The sequence below is a fragment of the Myotis myotis genome, unplaced genomic scaffold (assembly GCF_014108235.1).
Source record: "Myotis myotis isolate mMyoMyo1 unplaced genomic scaffold, mMyoMyo1.p scaffold_m19_p_2, whole genome shotgun sequence".
Classification (NCBI taxonomy): Eukaryota; Metazoa; Chordata; class Mammalia; order Chiroptera; family Vespertilionidae; genus Myotis; species Myotis myotis.
This window is the reverse complement of record NW_023416324.1, coordinates 25,508,811-25,528,728: the sequence shown is the minus strand read 5'-3', so window position 1 is coordinate 25,528,728 and position 19,918 is coordinate 25,508,811. Positions and strand designations below refer to the sequence as shown.

General features: G+C 44.3%; 1 pseudogene; it reads right to left on the bottom strand.

The window, feature by feature from the left end:
* The window catches only part of LOC118675095, a 30,085-nt pseudogene extending 12,557 nt beyond the window's left edge, over positions 1–17,528 (bottom strand).
* Between the last annotated feature and the right edge of the window lie 2,390 nt (positions 17,529–19,918).

Genomic DNA, 19,918 nt, shown 5'->3' with positions numbered 1-19,918 from the left:
TATATGGAGGTTCACCAGCAAATTGGTTGGTTGAACAAAGCTAATATTTTTTCCCTTAGGTTCTTACAACTATATCATATGTCACAGTATAAGACTACTTGATGGGTTTAGATTTATGTTGCAGATTCAGAGTTGAAGCGAGCTAAGTTGCTCTGCATAATAGAGAAGACAAATTTGGAGTATATAAGGCAATTCTAGAAGAAGGAGGACATAGAAAGGGGAAAGAGATGGGACCCAGCAAAATTCTGGAAGATTGGGTGTACATGAAGTTAAATGTCAGTGAGAAATCTGTAGAATGGCAGGATAACTGAAAAGAATTTTACGGTTGTAGTTTTCCCTTATGCAAAATTTAAGTGTACATCCTTCATCTTCTCCCTTCCCACCCCTAATTTTCTTTTCTTTTTTTTTAAAAAAATATATTTTATTGATTTTTTTATAGAGAGGAAGGGAGAGGGAAAGAGAGTTAGAAACATCAATGAGAGAGAAACATCGATCAGCTGCCTCCTGCACACTCCCTACTGGGGTTGTGCCCGCAACCAAGGTACATGCCCTTGACCGGAATCGAGCCTGGGACCCTTGAGTCCACAGGCTGACGCTCTATCCACTGAGCCAAACCGGTTAGGGCTAATTTTCTATAATACCTAATACTCAAGTTAATGCTTAGTATGAATGGCTTTTATAAAACTTGAAGAGGGGATAGCATATAATTGAAAGGAATCTGGAACCCAGAAGGATAATATGAAAATGTAACCCCTGCAAATTAACAGGATTTAAGCAATGTGCATATTTTTTCCATTCAGTTTGGGATTAGAGGTTAGAGATAATCTTACGTAATTCAAAGGGTAGGGAGCTGGTTTACATATAAAACCTGTGTGTTTGGCCTCTCCTTTTCTCATCCTACTAGGTGTGGCTTGAGATGGGGGGGGCGGGGGGCGGGGCGGGGGGTGAGCGCAGAATCCTAGGAACCACCCTTGTTCTGTCTCCATTTGGGTCCACTCCTGTTGGTAGACCTTCCTTGCAGCCCACTAGTCTACAATAAGGGCTGACATGCAGGGCCACTGAGCATAACCTTGAAGATGGTGCCTAGCCCACACTCCACACACCAAGTCCTGCATCCTGGCACAGAGCTGCTTCTACTCAGGGAGGGGGCACCGTTTACTAACTTCCTCTAAGGGCCTCTGTGGGATAGAGGTGCCACTGGCTGTGTCTGAACAAGAAGGGGAAACCTACCCCTCCCATACATGTCCTAAATAACACTTTCTCACCTACCTTCCCCTGGAGGTTTATACAATTCTCCACTCTTGGGTTTCACTAATTGTTCCTGCTTTAGCTACCTCATTCCCTCTACCACCATAATTTGGAAAGCCGCCTCTCTCACAGTGGAATTAGGACTTCTATTGCAATGCAGAACAGTTGTATTTATTTCTTTGCTCCTTGGCCTTCCAAACTGTGTTCTTTTAGGCCTGCTGGAAATAGTGAGCTGGCCTATTGAAGAGTCAGGTACCTCTTAATGGCTTCTCCCTTTTCTACACAAAGACACAAAGGCCCTGCCAAAGCTTTGAAATTAAACCCTTAAACTCCTCCAGGCTGTGCTTGTGCATATTATATAAAAAGAAGCTTGTGAAAGGGAGAAAGAAAGGGACAAAGAGTGTGGTTTTCTTTTACTAGTTACAATTGTTAGCATTTTCTGATTTTTCTGAAATGAGTACACAGAGGCTCATAGAAGTTATATAACTTGCCCGAGGTCACACAGCTAGTAAGTGGTAAACTGGATGTTGATCCCATCCCAGGACTTCAGATTGCATATAAGGCTCTTTCCACTTGAACTTAGCTGTCCCTGGAAGGTTGAGGTTGGCTGCCAGTAGAGTACAAAGAGATTTTCCCATAGGAGAGAGACGTCTTGGTCTCTCAGCAGGTGATAAATACAGTGTAGGACCTAAATATCTCTATAGTTGAGAGCTAAAGTACCTAAAGTACCACCTGAAGTATCTTACCCCCATGTGGGCAGCTCTATGTACCAAGTATACAACTCTAGGGTACATTTCTTTCTCTCTCCCTCTCTCTAATCTGTAATTAGAACAAGGAGTGTCCAATTCAATTCAATCTGGGAACTTCACACAGAGGAGATGTATACTTAGGAGCTATGGGTTGGCTACCTGCCATGTGGAACAAAAAAACGGGACAATCTTGCCATTCCAAAAACCTAATGGGCGAAGATGGCAATTTGTCCAAGACTTGAAAGCTATTAACATGATAGTTATTTTCCATGTCCCAGTTATTTCAAACCTGAACAATTTTCTGTCACAAGTTTCACCAGATTCAAGATGGTTCACTGTTGTAGACCTCTGTTCAGCCTTTTTCAGCATCCCTAGAGACCCCAACAGCCAGTATCTACTTGCCTTTACTTGGAACAATCAACAATGTACCTGGACAGTCCTTCCGCAAGGATCTGCTGAGGCCCCTTCTTACTTCTCTGAAGTATTCCACCAAGATGTAAGCATCCTCTAGTTCCCCAGGAAATCAACCCTTTTACAATATGTAGGTGATTTTTCGCTATGCTCAGTTACCAAAGAGGTGGCCATACAGGATTTTGTTTGCTACAACAGTCAGCAGAAAAGGGACATAAAGGATCTAAGGAAAAATTACAATTATCTCTAGACACTGTTCATTATCTAGGTCATAGAAGCACTCAAGGAATCCAGCTAGCTCCAAAAAGAATTAAGCTAATCCAAGAATTTCCTAGGCCCACAATCAAGTGACAGCTTTGTGGATTTCTAGGTCTGACTGGCTATTGGTTCCTAATTTTTCTTAATTGACTTCTCCACTCTATTAACTTACTAAAATTTCAGTCCTTGGACCCCTTCCTTGGGAAAATAAACATGAGCAGGTCTTTAGAAGACTAAAACAAGGGTTGCAAGAACCACCTGCCCTACAGCTACCTAACTGTTCAAAACTTTTCACCTTATTTGTTTATGAAAGAGATGACCAAACCCCAGGAATGCTCACGCCAAAACATGACTTTTACTTAACAAACTCCACACACTGTTCAGAGTCTTCTTAACTCTGAATTGACTCAACACTTCTCTCCAAGCAGACTAACCTCCCATGAGATCCTTCTGCTTTCACCACCTAATCTGCATCTTAAACATCACATTCTTAATTCAGCTACTGTCCCTGCCTGACAAAGATGAGCCCTATGACCGTGAGCTAATGACATCCCATTTCGCAACACTGTGTCATGATTTACAAGGCACTCCTCTGACTAATCTGGATTTAATCTTGTTTGTTGATGGGTCATATTGTAAAAATGAAAAAGGGAATTACCAGACTGGTTATGTTGTTGAACTCCTTGAGAGGGGAAGTCTCCCATGATCTAAAGCAGCCAACAAGCAGACTCCATGCCCTTACAGAGCCATGCCAGTTATCAAAAGGACAAATGGTTAATATACTGATAGCTGATATGCCTTAGGGGTTGTCCATGATTTGGGGATGGCAGGGGTTTTCTTATGTCAACTGGGACCTCAGTTAAAAATGGACAAGTAGCCCTAGCCGGTTTGGCTCAGTGAATAGAGCGTCGGCCTGTGGACTGGAGGGTCCCGGGTTCGATTCCGGTCAAGGGCATGTACCTTGGTTGCAGGCACATCCCCAGTAGGGGGTGTGCAGGAGGCAGCTGATCAATGTTTCTAACTCTCTATCCCTCTTCCTTCCTCTCTGTAAAAAATCAATAAAAAATATTTTTAAAAAGTGGACAAGTAAACGACCTTCTTACTGCTATTCTCTTACCCTCTGAAATTGCTGTCATCAAATTGAGGTGCACACTAAAAAGACTGACCTGAGTATCAGGGAAAGGCCCTAGCTGACTTTCTTGCAAAGGCAGCAACAACAGACTCTATAAAGGCTGTGACACATGTGGATGAAGTCCATTCTGCTTCTGCAAAAAAAAGACCTTATTGCCAGACTTGTCTCCTCCCCTTCCTGTGTATTTAAGCCTTCCATTTTGTTTATTGATTTAAAGGGGGGAGGGGGAGAAGGAGAAAAACATCAATTTGTTGTTCCACTTATTTATGCAGTCATTGGTTGCTTCTTGTATGTGCCCTAACCAGAGACTGGCAGCCTTGGCATATTGGGATGATGCTCTAAGGAACTGAGCTCCCCGGCCAGGGCTAAAGCCTTCCATTTTGTACAGCTCTTTGGAACGCCTTTGTATCTGCTAGATAGGATGCTACCCAATTATTGAATGATTTAATAAAGCCAATTTGATCTTTAAATTTACTTGTCAAATTTTTTAAAAATATTTTTTTATTGATTTCAGAGAGGAAGGGAAAGGGAGAGAGAGAGAGAGATACAATTTCAATGATGAGAGAGAATCCTTGATTGACTGCCTCCTGCATGCCCCACACTGGGGATTGAGCCTGCAACCCGGGCATGTGCCCTGACCAAGAATCAAACCGTGACCTCCTGGTTCAACCACTGAGCCATGCTCGCCAGGCTTGGAATATATTTTTAAGGTAGAGCCAACTGGATTGGCTGATAGATCCAATGTGGGGTATGAGGAAATGAGAGGTGTCAGGAATAATGCTAATATTTTTGGCCTAAACAACTACAAGACCAAAACAAAACAAACAAAAATATAAAAACAACTACAAGAATGAAATTGCCACTTCCGAAACTAAAATAAGTCTGGGAGAGAAGGGTGGGGTTCCTGTGTTGGGGTGTAGATTCAAGATTTTGAGATGTCAGTTAGTGATGTAAATAGAGACATCAAGTAGAAATTGAGTCTACAAATGTGTATTCAGGAGAGAGGATGAAGCTGAATGAGTAATTTGGAAGGTGCAGTGTATTTAAATTCACAGGACCAGAGGAGATGATCTAGGCCAGTGGTCAGCAAACTCACTAGTCAACAGAGCCAAATATCAACAGTACAACGATTGAAATTTCTTTTTGAGAGCCAAATCTTTTAAACTTAAACTATATAGGTAGGTACATTGTTATTAACTTAATTAGGGTACTCCTAAGCTGGCCTCCTCTCCCTCCTCCTCTCCTCTCCTTCTTCTTCTTCTTCTTCTTCTTCTTCTTCTTCTTCTTCTTCTTCTTCTTCTTCTTCTTCTTCTTCTCTCTCTCTCTCTCTCTCTCTCTCTCTCTCTCTCTCTCTCTCTCTCTCTCTCATCGAACCTGACACCCTTCAGTCTGCAGGCCAACACTCTATTCACTCAGCCAAATCACTCAGCCAAACCAATCAGGGCTCTTCTCTCTTTTTGGGGGGCTCTTATCCTCACTTCTTTTTCCCTAGAAGAAGGAAAGGAGAAAGGCAGAAGGTTTTGAATCCGTACCAAAAGGAGGGATAAAGAACTCTACTTGGACACAGAGCAGTCCAAGTAAGACCCCAGAGGCTTGAAATAGTGTACAAGTTGGGGAATTATGATGTGTTCCAACCATAAAGTGAAAGAAAGGATGGAAGGAGCTGAGGTTGGAGAAAGGGGTCCCAGGCTGTCCTCACATGGAAGTCATTACAAAGCCTCTATTTCCCACACTCCCTCTTCACTGTCTTTCTCCCTTTCACCAGGTTCACCTATTTGCTTTAAAATAACCCCTCAATTGAAAATTGAAAACAATTCAGGCCTTAGTCAGGATTTTCACCTTTATCCTGAGAACAATAGGAAACCATTTGGCAGACTTAATTAAATTAGTGGTCAGAGCAGGTTTTCTTTTTAAGTTTATTCTCGTTGCTGCATTGAGAATGGTCTGAGGAGGAATGGACAAGATTTGGACAGAGCAGTCAGGTGGTGATAGGTAAGAGAGATCATGCTGAACTGAAGTGGTGGTAGCAATAAGATAGAAGGAGTATTGGACAGGTGTGGAAAGTATTTCTAAGGTAGAATTGATAGGTCTTGCTGATGGGTTGAATGATCTTTACCCTCTCTGCATCCACCCCCTTGGGCATTTAACTTTGAAGTGTCCTCTGCCTCTGTCTCTGGACTTGACCATGTGCCTGGCTTTGGGTAATAGAATGAAGCAGAAGTGCAAGTATGGTGCTTCTAAGTCTACAACTCGAGAGGCCTTGCTCTTTCTTGTGTTTCTGTCATCTCCATGAGGACATTCCTGAGGTAGCCTACTGGCATGGAACAGATACGTGGCAGAGACTTGAAGTGCCCGGTCAGCCCGGTTGAGACTCGTCTAGATCAGTGGTCGGCAAACTCATTAGTCAACAGAGCCAAATATCAACATACAACGATTGAAATTTCTTTTGAGAGCCAAATTTTTTAAACTTAAACTATATAGGTAGGTACACTGTTATTAACTTAATTAGGGTACTCCTAAGGCTTAGGAAGAGCCACACTCAAGGGGCCAAAGAGCCGCATGTGGCTCGAGAGCCGCAGTTTGCCGACCACGGATCTAGGCCAATGAGTCTCTACCGGAATGATCTACCCACTAGAGAAAGCTTTAGAAAATCACCAAAACATTGAAAAGGGGGATATGGGAGTGGGAGATCATGATGATTAGGGTGAGGAACACTATAAGGCTTTATAGGTGGGGCCAGGCCTTCTAAGCATCCTGCAATGCACAAGATAATCCTATATTATAGAAATTATCTTACATTTTACATCATTTTCAAATGTCCTATTGGACATTCATTTGGTGAAAATATGTTTATATTTATTTCAACCTACATCGGTTCTGCACATACACAGTATTTTTTTATATGGTTTTAATATACACTGAGATTCCCAACAATGTGATTGATGGGAGAGAGTGCTTTGTCTTCTTTGGAAAATCAATAACACCACTGCTCTCTGTATTTTAGATGCCAATCCTAAATCAGTCTGCATATGCAGCTTTGGCAGGTACAGTGATTCTAGGGATGGATGGCTACAAGCACCTGATGATTACATTAGAGCTTCTGCTGAAGTTGTGCATAATTTTACATGTTCAAATATATAGTTGTATGCATTAGTTTTCCCTTATTTCTCCTTTTATTATAGGGACTTAAATTCATTATTTTGAAATTACATGTGAAGATACTTTGGAGGGGGTGAGGGATAGTCTGCATTTACCCCTCCAAACCCGATCCACTCTCTGCTCTTTTGCACCCTTGCTTCCTGCCCTGGGGGGCCAGCTTTTATGAAAGGCATGAGTCAAGCTCCCTTGCCCTGTACTTTCTGGTTGGGTTCAACCAAAGGAACATACCACTCCCTTATCTTGGCCCTTTAGGCCTAAGGATGGCAGACACTCCCTCTAGTGTTTTGAGAAATTTTGATGAGTTTATTTGACATTTTTTCACCCTCTAATTCTTTCTTATTCCTTGTTTGTTCTCTTAACTTTGCCTACATCTTTGTCAATAATCCCTTGCTTAAACTGGCCTCAACTGGACTTGGCTTGAGTGTGCCATCTGTTTCCTTCCAGGCTCTAACTAATACAGTAGTTACATTATTCCTGAATTTCACTTCAAGACAGTAAAAGGACAACTAGAAAAGATGTGTTATAAAAAGGGAATAAATCCAGAATGTGGATTACTCTACAGAACAATTGAGCTGGTTTCTGCAATCAGTCAATGGTATAAAAAATAAAGAGAGGAGGAGGACCACTGCAGATTTAAAAGGTTGAAAGGGCATAACAAAATGTAATGTGTAGACCTTGTTTGGATCCTAATTTGAACAAACCCAATGTAATAAGACATATCAGAGACATTAGGAAAGGTATAATTATGAATCATACATTATATGATATCAAATAACTATTTTAAATTTTGTTAGGTGTGGTCATGGCACCATGGTTATCTGAGAAGATGGCCCATGTCTTTAAGAAATGACGTGGAGCCTAGCCGGTTTGGCTCAGAGGATAGAGCGTTGGCCTGCAGACTGAAGGGTCCCAGGTTCAATTCCTGTCAAAGGCATGTACCTTGGTTGTGGGCACACCCCCAGTAGGGGGTGTGCAAGAGGCGGCTGATTGATGTTTCTCTCTCATCGATGTTTCTAACTCTCTATCCCTCTCCCTTCCTCTCTGTATAAAAAATTCAATAAAATATATATATATATTTTTAAAAATGACATGGAGCCCTAGCTGGTTTGGGTCAGTGGATGGAGCGTCGGCCTGCCAACTGAAGGGTCCCAGGTTCGATTCCAGTCGAGGGCACATGCCTGGGTTGAGGGCTCAATCCCCAGTAGGGGGCGTGCAGGAGGCAGCCAATCAATGAGTCTCTCTCATCACTGATGTTTCTATCTCTCTCCCTTTCATTTCCTCTCTAAAATCAATAAAAATAAAAATTTTTTTTTTTTTTTTTAATATATTTTATTGATTTTTTACAGAGAGGAAGGGAGAGAGATAGAGAGTTAGAAACATCGATGAGAGAGAAACATCGACCAGCTGCCTCCTGCACATCTCCCACTGGTGATGTGCCCGCAACCCAGGTACATGCCCTTGACCGGAATCGAACCTGGAACCTTTCAGTCCGCAGGCTGACGCTCTATCCACTGAGCCAAACCGGTTTCGGCAAAAAATAAAAATATTTTTTAAAATAATGACATGGAGCCCTGGCCGGTTTGGCTCAGTGGAGACATCATCAGCCTGTGGACTGAAGGGTCCTGGGTTCGATTCTGGTCAGGGCATGTACCTCAGTTGCAGGCTCCTCCCCAGGCCAGGCCCTGGTCAGGGCACATGCAAGAGTCAATCTATCAATGTGCTTCTCTCACATGGATATTTCTCTCTGTGTTTCCCTCTCTCTTCCATTCTCTCTAAAATAAATGAAAAAATATCCTTGGTGAGGATTAATAAAAAAATAAATAAATGATGCCCTAGCTGGTTTGGCTCAGCGGATAGAGCATCAGCCTGAGGACTGACAAGTCCCCCCATTGATTCGGGCTTGAACTCCAGTGAGGGCATGCAGGAGGCAGCTGACCAATGATTCTCATCACTAATGTTTCTCTCTCTCTCTCCCCCTCTCCCTTCCTCTCTGAAATCAATAAGAAATATATTAAAAAAATAAAAAAGAAAGAAATGACATGGTGAGTAGGAGAGACTGTTCCATAACTTGACCATGCATGACCAGTGAGCTACACTGGGCCAGAAAGGGGAGATTGCTTACTGCAAACCTCTCTTAGAGAATGATTGTAACTGATGTTCATTCCGACATACTAGGGTAAATCAGCACCCCTCGCCTGCCTCCCACTTGTGCTGTTTCCTGGAACAGGCTGTTGTCCTGATCTGGTCAAACATGTAAAGTGATTTCCATACTCGGTAGCATTCATGTACTAGTACCTATGACTTGACTATTCCTGCCTACCCCCCACCTCTACCTCTTTTATCCTATATAAGTCTTTGGTGCCTGCCAAGCAGCACAAGGATCCATTTCATCTTGCAGTCACCCAAGACACACCTTGTATGCAAGTTTCCCTTAATAAACTTTATATTAATTACCAGACTGGAGTGGCCAGCCTCTTTCTTCAGTCTTTCCCTGTCCTTTGCTTACAGAGGTAGATTTTCAGTCTCAGGGCTTTTCCCTGGGTCTGTATAGATGAACACATGGTATGTGGGATTTGCTTTAAAATACTCTGCAAAGAAAAGAGAAAAAGGGATAGATAAAGCAAATGGGGAAAATATTGTTAAATATTGATTCCGGGTAATAAGTATATGAGAATACATTGTACTGTTCTCTTGACTTTAAAAAAAAAATAGTTTTATTGATTTCAGACAGGAAGGAAGAGGGAGAAAAAGATAGAAACATCAATGAAGAGAATCATCGATCATCTGCCTCCTGCACACCCCACACTAGGGATGGAGCCTGCCACCTGAGCATGTGCCCTGGCTGGGAATCGAACTGTGACCTCTTGGTTCATAGGTTGATGCTCAACCACTGAGCCATGTCGGCTGCGCTGTTCTCCCTACTTTTGTTTGTATGTTTGAAATTCCTTATGATAAAACATTTAGAAAATAAGTTAGATTAAATTAAAATGGAACATTGGGTCTGACAGGAGCATCAGTCACGGCAGGAAGTATAGGCAAGAGAAGAGGTCTAAGACTGATTCCTGGGCACTCCAGGTAGAGGTTGGGAAGATGGAAGGAAAAGCCATTGAAGGAAAAAGAAAACAGAGAGAAGGGTGTCCCTGTGAGGTCAGGTGAGTGTTTCAAGGAGGAAGTGATCATTTGGGCTGTGGGTGAGTGAGAAAGAGTGCAACTGAAGATTGACCATTGGATTTAGCAACATGGAAGTCATTGATGACTTCGAAAAGAGCAATTTTGGTGTAATGGTGGGGACAACCTGACTGGATTAGAGTCCAATCATCTATCTCTCTAGATCAGGGGTCCTCAAACTTTTTAAACAGGGGGCCAGTTCACTGTCCCTCAGACCGTTGGAGGGCCGGACTATAGTTTAAAAAAAAACTAGTTGGCTGCTAAGCAACAGGCAGCGGCGGCAAAAACACCCGGCGGGCCGGATAAATGTTTTCGGCTGGCTGCAGTTTGAGGACCCCTGCTCTAGATGCTGCCCCTTATCTCTGCTCCCCTTGATGCATTCCCTATGGTTATGGTAAGTGGATTGGAGTGGGTTCAAAAGAGAATGGGAGCCATAGCCAGTTTGGCTCTGTGGATAGAGCGTTGGCCTGCGGACTCAAGGGTCCCGGATTCGATTCTGGTCAAGGGCATTACCTTGGTTTCGGGCACATCCCCAGTGGGAAGTGTGCGGGAGGCAGCTGATCAGTGTTTCTCTTTCATCGGTGTTTCTATCTCTCTATCCCTCTCTCTTCCTCTCTGTAAAAACTCAATAAAATATATTTTTTTTAAAAAGAGAGGATGGGAGTAGAGAAAGTAGAGAGAGGATAGAGTCAAATTTCCAAAATGTTTTGCTATAAAGTAGATTAGAGTAGTGAGGTGGTAGCTAGAAAATAAGTGTGCTGTCAGAGAAGGATTTTGATTTTATATGATTTTTAAGATAGGAGATAACATGGCTGAGAGGGCGAGGGCTACGCCCTCCATCTTGCCCCAGGGCGAGGGCTACGTCCATCCTACCCCGGATCCTTCATTTTGGGGCAGCAGCCTTAGCCATGTGCTCGGCAAGGAGCTTCTTCCCGGAAGCCCAAGCCTCTGCTAGCCACACCTAGGATTTCTTTAAACTAACCAATGATAATCAAGGGAAGTGCACGCCATAGATATGACCACATCCTGTGTAACAAGACACCGACTTGCGCCTGGCCAATCGGCAGGGCCCACAGTCCTCTCTCCTCCCCTTACTCCAACCCCCCTATAAAACTCCTCTCCCCACAGAGCTCACTCTCTCTCTCTGCCACTTGCCGCTGCGTTGGCGAGTGTGGGGGGAGCTTGAGCTAGCCCGAATAAAGACTCTTTTGCTTTTTACATCGGACTTGGCTGGCTCCCTGGTGGTCTTTTGGGGATCCTGAAATCTGGGCTTAACAATGGCATGTTTGTAAGTTGCTGAAAATGTATCAGTAGAAGGGGAAAATGGAAGATGCAAGAGGGAAAAATAAAATAACTGTAGAAGGAATGTGCTTGAATAAGGCAGTGGAGATGCTGGTGGGTAGGTTGATGTGGTGGTAGTAGAACATAGAGGTTACCTTCTGATTGCTTTTCTGATTAAATAAGAACCAAGATCATCATTTGAGAATATGAAGTGGAAAACTTTAGAAATAAAAAATTGATAAGTATTAATTGCATGTGTGCTGTTCTGAGTAGTATGATGCTATCTCACGTCATCCCACTCCATCCTGCCCAGGATAGGAATCATCCCTTTATCCAGCATATCTACATTGTACAAACTCCTCTTCTGTTAGTCACTTAGTAGCTGCCTTGGTTATCAGACCAACAGTCATAGTATTGTGTGCTTGTGTTCAGGTAACTCTTATTTTACTTAATAATGGCCCCAAAGTGCAAGAATAATGATGTTGGCAATTTGAATATGCCAAAGAGAAGCTGTAAAGTGCTTTAAGTGAAAAGGTGAGTTCAGTGCAATAAGATATTTTGAGAGAAACCACATTTATATAACATTTATTACAGTATATTTTATAATAATTCTATTTTATTACTGATTATTATTGTTAATCTCTTACTGTGCCTAATTTATAAATTGAACTTTATCATAGATATGTATGTATAGAAAAAAATTATATATAAGGTTTGTTGCTACCCATGGTTTCAGGCATCTAATGTGGGCTTGAAAAATATCCCCTGCAAATAAGGGGGTCTATTGTAGTTTTTACCTCTGGTGGAATGGATATTGATTATATGGAGCATGAGGAACCTTCCAGAGGATGGAAATGTTCTATATCTTGAACTAGGTAGAGTTTATATCGCCTGTACAGTTATTTCTCAGTATTCACAGGGGATTGGTTCCTGGACCCCAGAGGATACCAAGATCCAAGGGTGCTCAAGTCCCTTAAATAAAATGGTGTAGTATTTGCTTGTAACCTATGAAAATCCTGCAATATACTTTAAATAATTTCTAGATTACTTACAATACCTAATGCAATGTAAATGCTATGTAAACAGTTGTTATACTGTATTATTTAGGGAATAATGACGAGAAAAAAGTCTGAGTTTAGTACAAATACAACTGTTATTGGAAAGTCCCTTGAGTCAGAGGGCTATTTTCTATTCAGCTCTTGTCAGTCTTATAAGAAAGATTTAAGACAAGTGACAGACAGCAGCGTGGGAGCAAAGCAAGAAAATTTATTAAAAACTAGAAGCCTGGTGCACAAATTTGTGCACTGATGGAATCCCTCTGCCTGGCCTGCTGAAACCAGCAGTTCGACATCCCCTGAGGGGTCCTGGAGTGCAAGAGGGCACTCTGCAAAGTTGCTGTTGCTCAGCCGCTCCTACGTTGAGCATCTGTCCCCTGGTGGTTGGCCAGTCACTTAGGCTTTTATATATACAGATGAAAAATACACTTGGCATATAGCACAGTGGGCAACCCAGCTAGTCTGAGCACTCTGCCTGGTAGAGATTTAAGGGTTTTATACTTTTCTGTCTATAGGTTTCAAGGTTCCTCTGCCAGATATCTTGGGCAACAGACTGGATTTCAAGGTCCCCCTTTTACTTTGTGACTTTTCCCAGAATTTATGAGAACATCTGGCTCCCAGCTGGCGTGGCTCAGTGGTTGAGTGTCTACCTATGAACCAGGAGGTCACAGCTCAATCCCCGGTAGGAGGTGTGTGGGAGGTAGCCAATCAATGTTTCTCTGTCATCATTGATATTTCTATCTCTCTCCCTCTTCCTTCCTCTCTGAAATCAATAAAAATATATTTTTTTAAAAGTACTGTTGCAGAAGACCAAAGAAATACCAAGCACGCTTCCTAGAGAAAGGGAGGGACCCTGCTTATTAACACTAGTGGACTCAGGAATAATTTCCAAATCAGAGTGAGTAACACACAGAGGGCTTCACTTTTTATAACCTTCTGGGGTCTTTGTCTTGCAGATATGATTCTGCCCCCTTTTGTGGGCTTACAGGAAGGCCCCCAGGTTTTGGAAATTCCCAGGCCATATCCGATGATCTGTCCTGGGGCCAGCGATAACTACCTCCCCCCCTCCCTCCAGGGCAGTGTATTGTTCACAGTTTTTATGGCCTGACACACCTTGCAAGACCAGTTTCCTCCTCAGGGTTAGAAAACCTAGGTCTTTTCCCTTGTAGCCTCTGCCACTGGGTCCCTGTAAGCAGGGAGTGGAACAGGTCCTCCCCCACTGCATTGTTCCTAGGTGTTATCATTTATGACCAAGCTAATGATCTGGTAGCCATAGATAAATGTGGAACTAGCTTTGGAGACTGGGTCCTGGTGGAAGTGAAGGGGGAAGGAAAAACAACTTGGTGGGAAAAGAAAAATAACTCTGAGCTTGGGAATAAGCCCTAGATTCCATTCTCTTCTGACTCTGACTGTGTACCTTGTGCAAATCCCTAGGCTGGGTTGTTCCTCTGCCTTCCCTAATACATACAGGCATCCTTTGAGGCTGCATGAGACTCCTGAAGAGGAAGGTACTGGGATGAGTGACTGCCATGACTGTCATGGGAGACAGTAGAGGCTCTAGGTCTCATTCTCCATTTCTTATGAACCACTAGAAGGGCAGATAGCTCCCTGTTTTTCTGACCGTAGGCCACCCCAAGACATCCAAGACTCCTCCCAAACTATCCAGGTGATTTTTGAAAGCTTTGGGGTGAGGACGCAGTCCATCCAACCTAGGACAGTTTCTGTGGACTCTCTGCCAAACTGAAGGCAATTTCCTGGAAGGTGAGCAATCAGAGCTGACTCTGGGCTGGGCCTCTTTAGGGCCTCACCCCAGAAAGGGCCTCAAGCCACAGAAATCAGAGATTTCCTTGATTGCCCAGGAGATTTGAGCCCCACCCTACCTGCCCAGTTGCCCTGGAGGAAAAGGCGGAAGCTCTGGCTCTAATCCAAAACACCTTCTCTGGCCCACTACCTCCTCTGTCATTGTTGCTTCTTTCTTCTCCCTTCTCTCTCCTGCCTCCCTTCTTGGGGTTACAAATACATTTTAGCAAGTAGGCAAATTCACAAATACAGAATCTGCAAAGAATGAGGATCAGCTGTGTGTTATGCTGGGGGCCCTTGGAGGAACCTCTAACTCTGCCTGGAATACAGAGAGGTCCAGACAGGGGGCCTATAATCAAAAACTAATCAAATAGCTACAGTATTTCTTTTCTATCCCCAGGTATTTTGTTGAGCTCATAAATATTGTTTTCTCTCACCATATCTTCTAACTCAGCACTGGATAACAGAACTTTCTGCAACAATGAACAAGTTCTATAAAACTTGTGGTTATCGAGAACTTAAAATGAGACTAGTATGAGTGGAAAAAAATTGAATTTAAAGTTTTATTTAATTTTAGTTATTTTAAATTTAAATTTATATAGCAACATGTAGTAGTGGTTATCATTTTGGACAATGCAGTTTTAACTGTTTGTTTTATGTAAAGGGTATTGATTTTTTAATTTAAATCTTATACCCACCTTGGCCAAGTGGCTCAATTGGTTGGCGCATTGTCCTGTACACCAAAAGATTGAGGTTCATTTCCCAGTCAGGGCACATATCTAGGTTACAGGTTCGATCCCCAGTCCAAAAGTGTATGGGAGGCAACTGATTGATGTTCTCTCTCACATCCATGTTTTTCTCTTTCTTTTTCCCTCCCCCTCTCTCCCTTCATCTCTCTCTAAAATCAATAAGCATATATTTGGGTGAGGATAAAAATAAAAATTTTATACTCATTTCTTTAGTGAATTTTCTTGTTGATAGTTGTTTTTCAGTTGATTAACTTGGATTCTCTTAGAATACAAATATGTCATTGATAGATGAAGATAAATTTACCTACTCCTTTCCAATTTTTGTTTTTCTTATCTAATTGCATTGACTATGTTAAAAAGAAACAACAGACCCAAAATGGAGTCACTTGTAGTAAACCCCACCAAAACTTAATACCTAACTTAATTGCAGTTTTAATCTCCCCAAGGAATGAAATTTTAAATCAGTCAGTCTGGAATTTCCTGAAAACACTAGTAAGGTAATCTGATTGATAAGACCCCTGTTTTCCCCTAAGGAAAGTTAACCTTACCTGAAATAATCCACTCTTTAAAAAAAACAAAACATTTTTATTGATTTCAGAGAGGAAGGGAGAAGGAGAAAAAGATAGAAACATCAATGATGAGAGATAATCATTGATTGGCTGCCTTCTGCACGATTGGGGATTCGGCCTGCAACTGGGCATGTGCCCTGACAGGGAATCGAATCATGACCTCCTGGTTCATAGGTCTACGCTCAACCGCTGAGCCACTGCAACCGGGGCTGATTCCTTTTTTTATATGAAAACTAGAGGCCCGGTGCATGAAATTCATGCACAGGTACAGTCCTTAGGCCTGGCCAGTGATTGAAGTGCGAGCATCTGGTGTGGAAGAGCAGGTCCCAGCTGACCTCTGGGCCCTAGGCAGCACCTGGGCCCCTGGACCCCATGAGCCCCCCTTCATCTGAGTCGTGGTCCCAAGTCCCCACATGGAGATGTGGTGAGTGTGGCCTGACACCGCAGGCCGGGGCACAATGTGGGCCTCTGGGCCGCTCAGCAGTGCTGCACGGAAGCCGAATGGGCAGTGTGCTCTCTCCTGGCTGGCCTTGCAGACCAGCTGCTCCATGGGGAGCCCCACTGGCCCCTGTGGTCTCAGTGGCTGTGGCCTGGCTCACCCAGAAGAGGCCGACTGGGTGCGGGGCAGGCTCCTTGTGGGTGCCTGGCACCTGAGCGTGGTGGTGGTGGGGGGGGACTTCCCTGGTGCACGAGCCCTGGCATCCTGGGGGAGGATAGCTGGAGGAGTGAGAGTAAGCTTAGCAGACACCCCGCATTCTCACCACACCTCCATCCCTGCCACCCCCACCCCCAGGTAGCTGGCAAGAGGTTGCAGCTCCTTACCTGGGTGCCATGAGAAGTTGGTCACTGCCACTCACACCCAGTTCCCTGTCCCAGCCTGGGGCCCAGTCCTGATCGGGTGATCAGGGCCTGCCAGCTGCTGGTCACCATCTGCAGGGTGATCAGTGGGGCGATTGGGACTCTGCTCACACCCATCTTGGTCTGGTGCTGCCTGCACACCTGCTCCACTATTTCGCCGTGATCCTGTTCTTGTCAGGGCCCATCATGGCTGGCAGTGCCTCCACTGCCACTTGCTGCCAGTGTCACGTCACTGACACCCACCATGTTCCATGCTGCCCCCTGGTGGTCAGCACACGTCATAGCGAGCGGTTGAACGCCCAGTCAAAGGGACAATTTGCATATTAAGCTTTTATTACATAGAATAACTAGCAGCCCGGTGCACAAAATTTGTGCACTCCAGGGGGGGCGGTCCCTTAGCCTGGCCTGCACCCTCTCGTAGTATGGGAGCCCTCGGGGGATGTCTGACTGCCGCGGAGGTGGGAGAGGCTCCCACCACCACTGCTGTGCTCACCAGCCATAAGCCCGGCTTCTGGCTGAGTGGCGCTCTCCATGTGGGAGCATACTGACCACCAGGAGGCAGTTCCTGCATTAAGTGTCTGCTCCCTGGTGGTCAGTGCAAGTCATAGTGACCAGTCATTCTGCCATTCGGTCTATTTGCATATTAGTCTTTTATTATATAGGACACAAAGAGGTGAAAAATGAATTGTTCTGTCCCCCAAGCTTGTTCCTCTTACAGTTATCCCTGAGGCAGCATTGTTTCCCAAGTTAGAAATCTAGGCATCGCCCTATTTCTGTCTTTCTTTCCCTCTCCCCTGCCCGCCCACCCCAATCTCTCTTTATTATCCAGGCCATCCAGCTGTCAAATCTGTCTTCTTTCCATTTTCACTGCCACTGTTAACAGCGAAACAGCACCAGATGTTAGCTATCAGTCCTTGAAAAAATTCAGAGCCAAGGAACTCATATCACCAGTGAAAGTTTATTTAGAAAGTCACAGAGATAGAAGAAGTGGGCCAGCTGGGCTGCAAGGGCTCAGGAAACAAGTTACAAAGCTTAGGAGAAAGGCAAAGAAAACTCACCTCAGGGAAGAACAGGGGGAAAGGCTTGGGCATGCTCCAAAGAGAGCTCCACTGGGTCTTTTGTCTTAAAGGCTTTTATCTGGTTTCCAAAGGAGGAGTTTTTAGGGGAGATCTCAGGGGAGGATCTCAATAGAATAGCTTTTCCAGGTGTGTCTACTGAGGGTTTTGGTCTCCTGCTGATGGGTCAGCTCCAGGGCAGGGGATCATTGGTCATTGTAGCTGGTCCTGACATCAGCCATGCTGTCACTGGGCTGGCCTTGCTGCTTTTCCGGGCCTGGAGCTGAAACACAACTTAGGCCTAGATGTTATCTCTGGTTTGACCAAAACTCTGTCTCTATGGTCAACAGACCTGAGGCTTTGTTCCTAAAATTGTTTGATGGGGCCAGAGGGCTTAATGCTTAAGGGAGTGGTCCTGCAAGGGCTTATATGGGAGTTATATGAGGTTATACTCTGTCCTCCTTGTTCCTCCTCTAAGTGGGTCTAATGCATGATTAGCGACATGCCTGGGGAGGAAAGGCAAGGGAAGGGGCCCAACCGTATGACCAAAGTTATGAAAGGTCAGGGGTTCTAAAGCTCGATATGCTAGGGGAGGAAAGGTCACCCTGGGGGCAAGGTCCCACCTTATAATTGTCCATTGCTGGTTTATCATTTCTACTCTGCTTATGTCTAACTACCTACTATGTTATCACCACCCAGTCTGGTCCTTTTCATTGCTTAAGAATATTCCAAGAGCAGTCTCTACACAACTCATCCTGCTTCCACTTTCACTTCCTTCAATATTTTCTCCACAAAGCAGATTATATGGTCTTTCTAAATTCTTTGTCCAAGTAAGAATGTCCAAACATGTAGAAAATTTCTTAAGAATTTATTTGAGCCAAATTGATGACATACTGGGAACCAAGATCACAAGTACTCTGGAGAATGACAATTTTGCATTTCCTTTTATACTTTGGAATTAAGGGAACTAAAGAAGATTATATGAAGGTGGGAGAAAGCAAGGTGGGGATTACAGGATAGTTAACAAGATTATGTACTCCTTGAGGATGGCTATACCTCCTAAGGGTCTGAAAAGGAGAATTAGTTTGACATTTCAAAGGTGTGTTACCTAAATGCATAAGAACAAGGGAACCTAGCCAGCATTGCTCAGTGGATGAACCAGGAGGTCACGGTTCAATTCCCTTAGGGCACATACCCAGGTTGCGGACTCGATCCCAGTGTGGGAAATGTAGAAGGCAGTCGATCAATGATTCTCTCTCATCATTGATGTTTCTATCTCTCTCTTCCTCTCTGAAATCAATATATATATATATATATATATCCTATCTAATAAAAGACAAAAAGGGTAATTAACCATACCTTCACTATGCTTCCCATTGGCTAATCAGCGAGATATGCAAATTAACTGCCAACAAAGATGGCGGCCAGCAGCCATGCAGCTGAAGCGAGCAGGAGGCTTGCTTGCTTCAGTGATGGAGGAAGCCAAGGTTCTCTGCCTGCTGCAGCCTGCTCTAAGCTCCAAAAGCAACAAAGTTTCAATTACAGAGGGTAAATAAATCCCAGAATAAAAAGAAAAAAAAAAGAAAAAAAGGAGAGGCTGGGAGCTTCAGTCGCCGGTCAGCCTGAAAACAGCCTTCAGCCCCTCACCCAGACTGGCCAGGCACCCCAGTGGGGAGCCCCACCCTGAAGGGGGTGTGGCCAGCCTGAAAACAGCCATCAGCCCCTCATCCAGGCTGGCCAGGCACCCAAGCGGGACCCCCACCCTGATCCGGGACACCTTTCAGGGCAAACCAGCCGGCCCCCACCCATGCACCAGGCCTCTATCCTATATAGTAAAAGGGTAATATGCAAACTGACCCTAACAACAGAAAGACTGGGAATGACTGGTCACTATGACACACACTGACCACCAGGGGGAAGATGCTCAATGCAGGAGCTGCCCTCTGGTGGTCAGTATGCTCCCACATGGGGGAGCTCTGCTCAGCCACAAGCCAGGCTGATGGCTGCCAGTACAGCAGTGGTGGTGGGAGCCTCTCTTGCCTCCTCAGCAGTGCTAAGGATGTCCGACTGCAGCTTAGGTCTGCTCCTCGCTGGCAAGTGGACATCCCCTGAGGGCTGCCGGACTGCCAGAGAGATGTCTGATTGCCAGCTTAGGCCCAATCCCCCGGGGAGCAGGCCTAAACCAGCAGGTGATCATCCCCCGAGGGGTCCCAGACTGCAAGAGGGCACAGGCCTGGCTGAGGGACCCCCCGCCCCTGCCCTGAGTGCACAAATTTTTGTGCACTGGGCCTCTAAAATATATATATATATATATATATATATATATATATATATATATATATATATATATACACAAGGGATAGGGCTTGCTTAAGGCAAAGATTAAACTTTTTATAGGCCTGAGCCAGTGACTACCTGCCCTGACC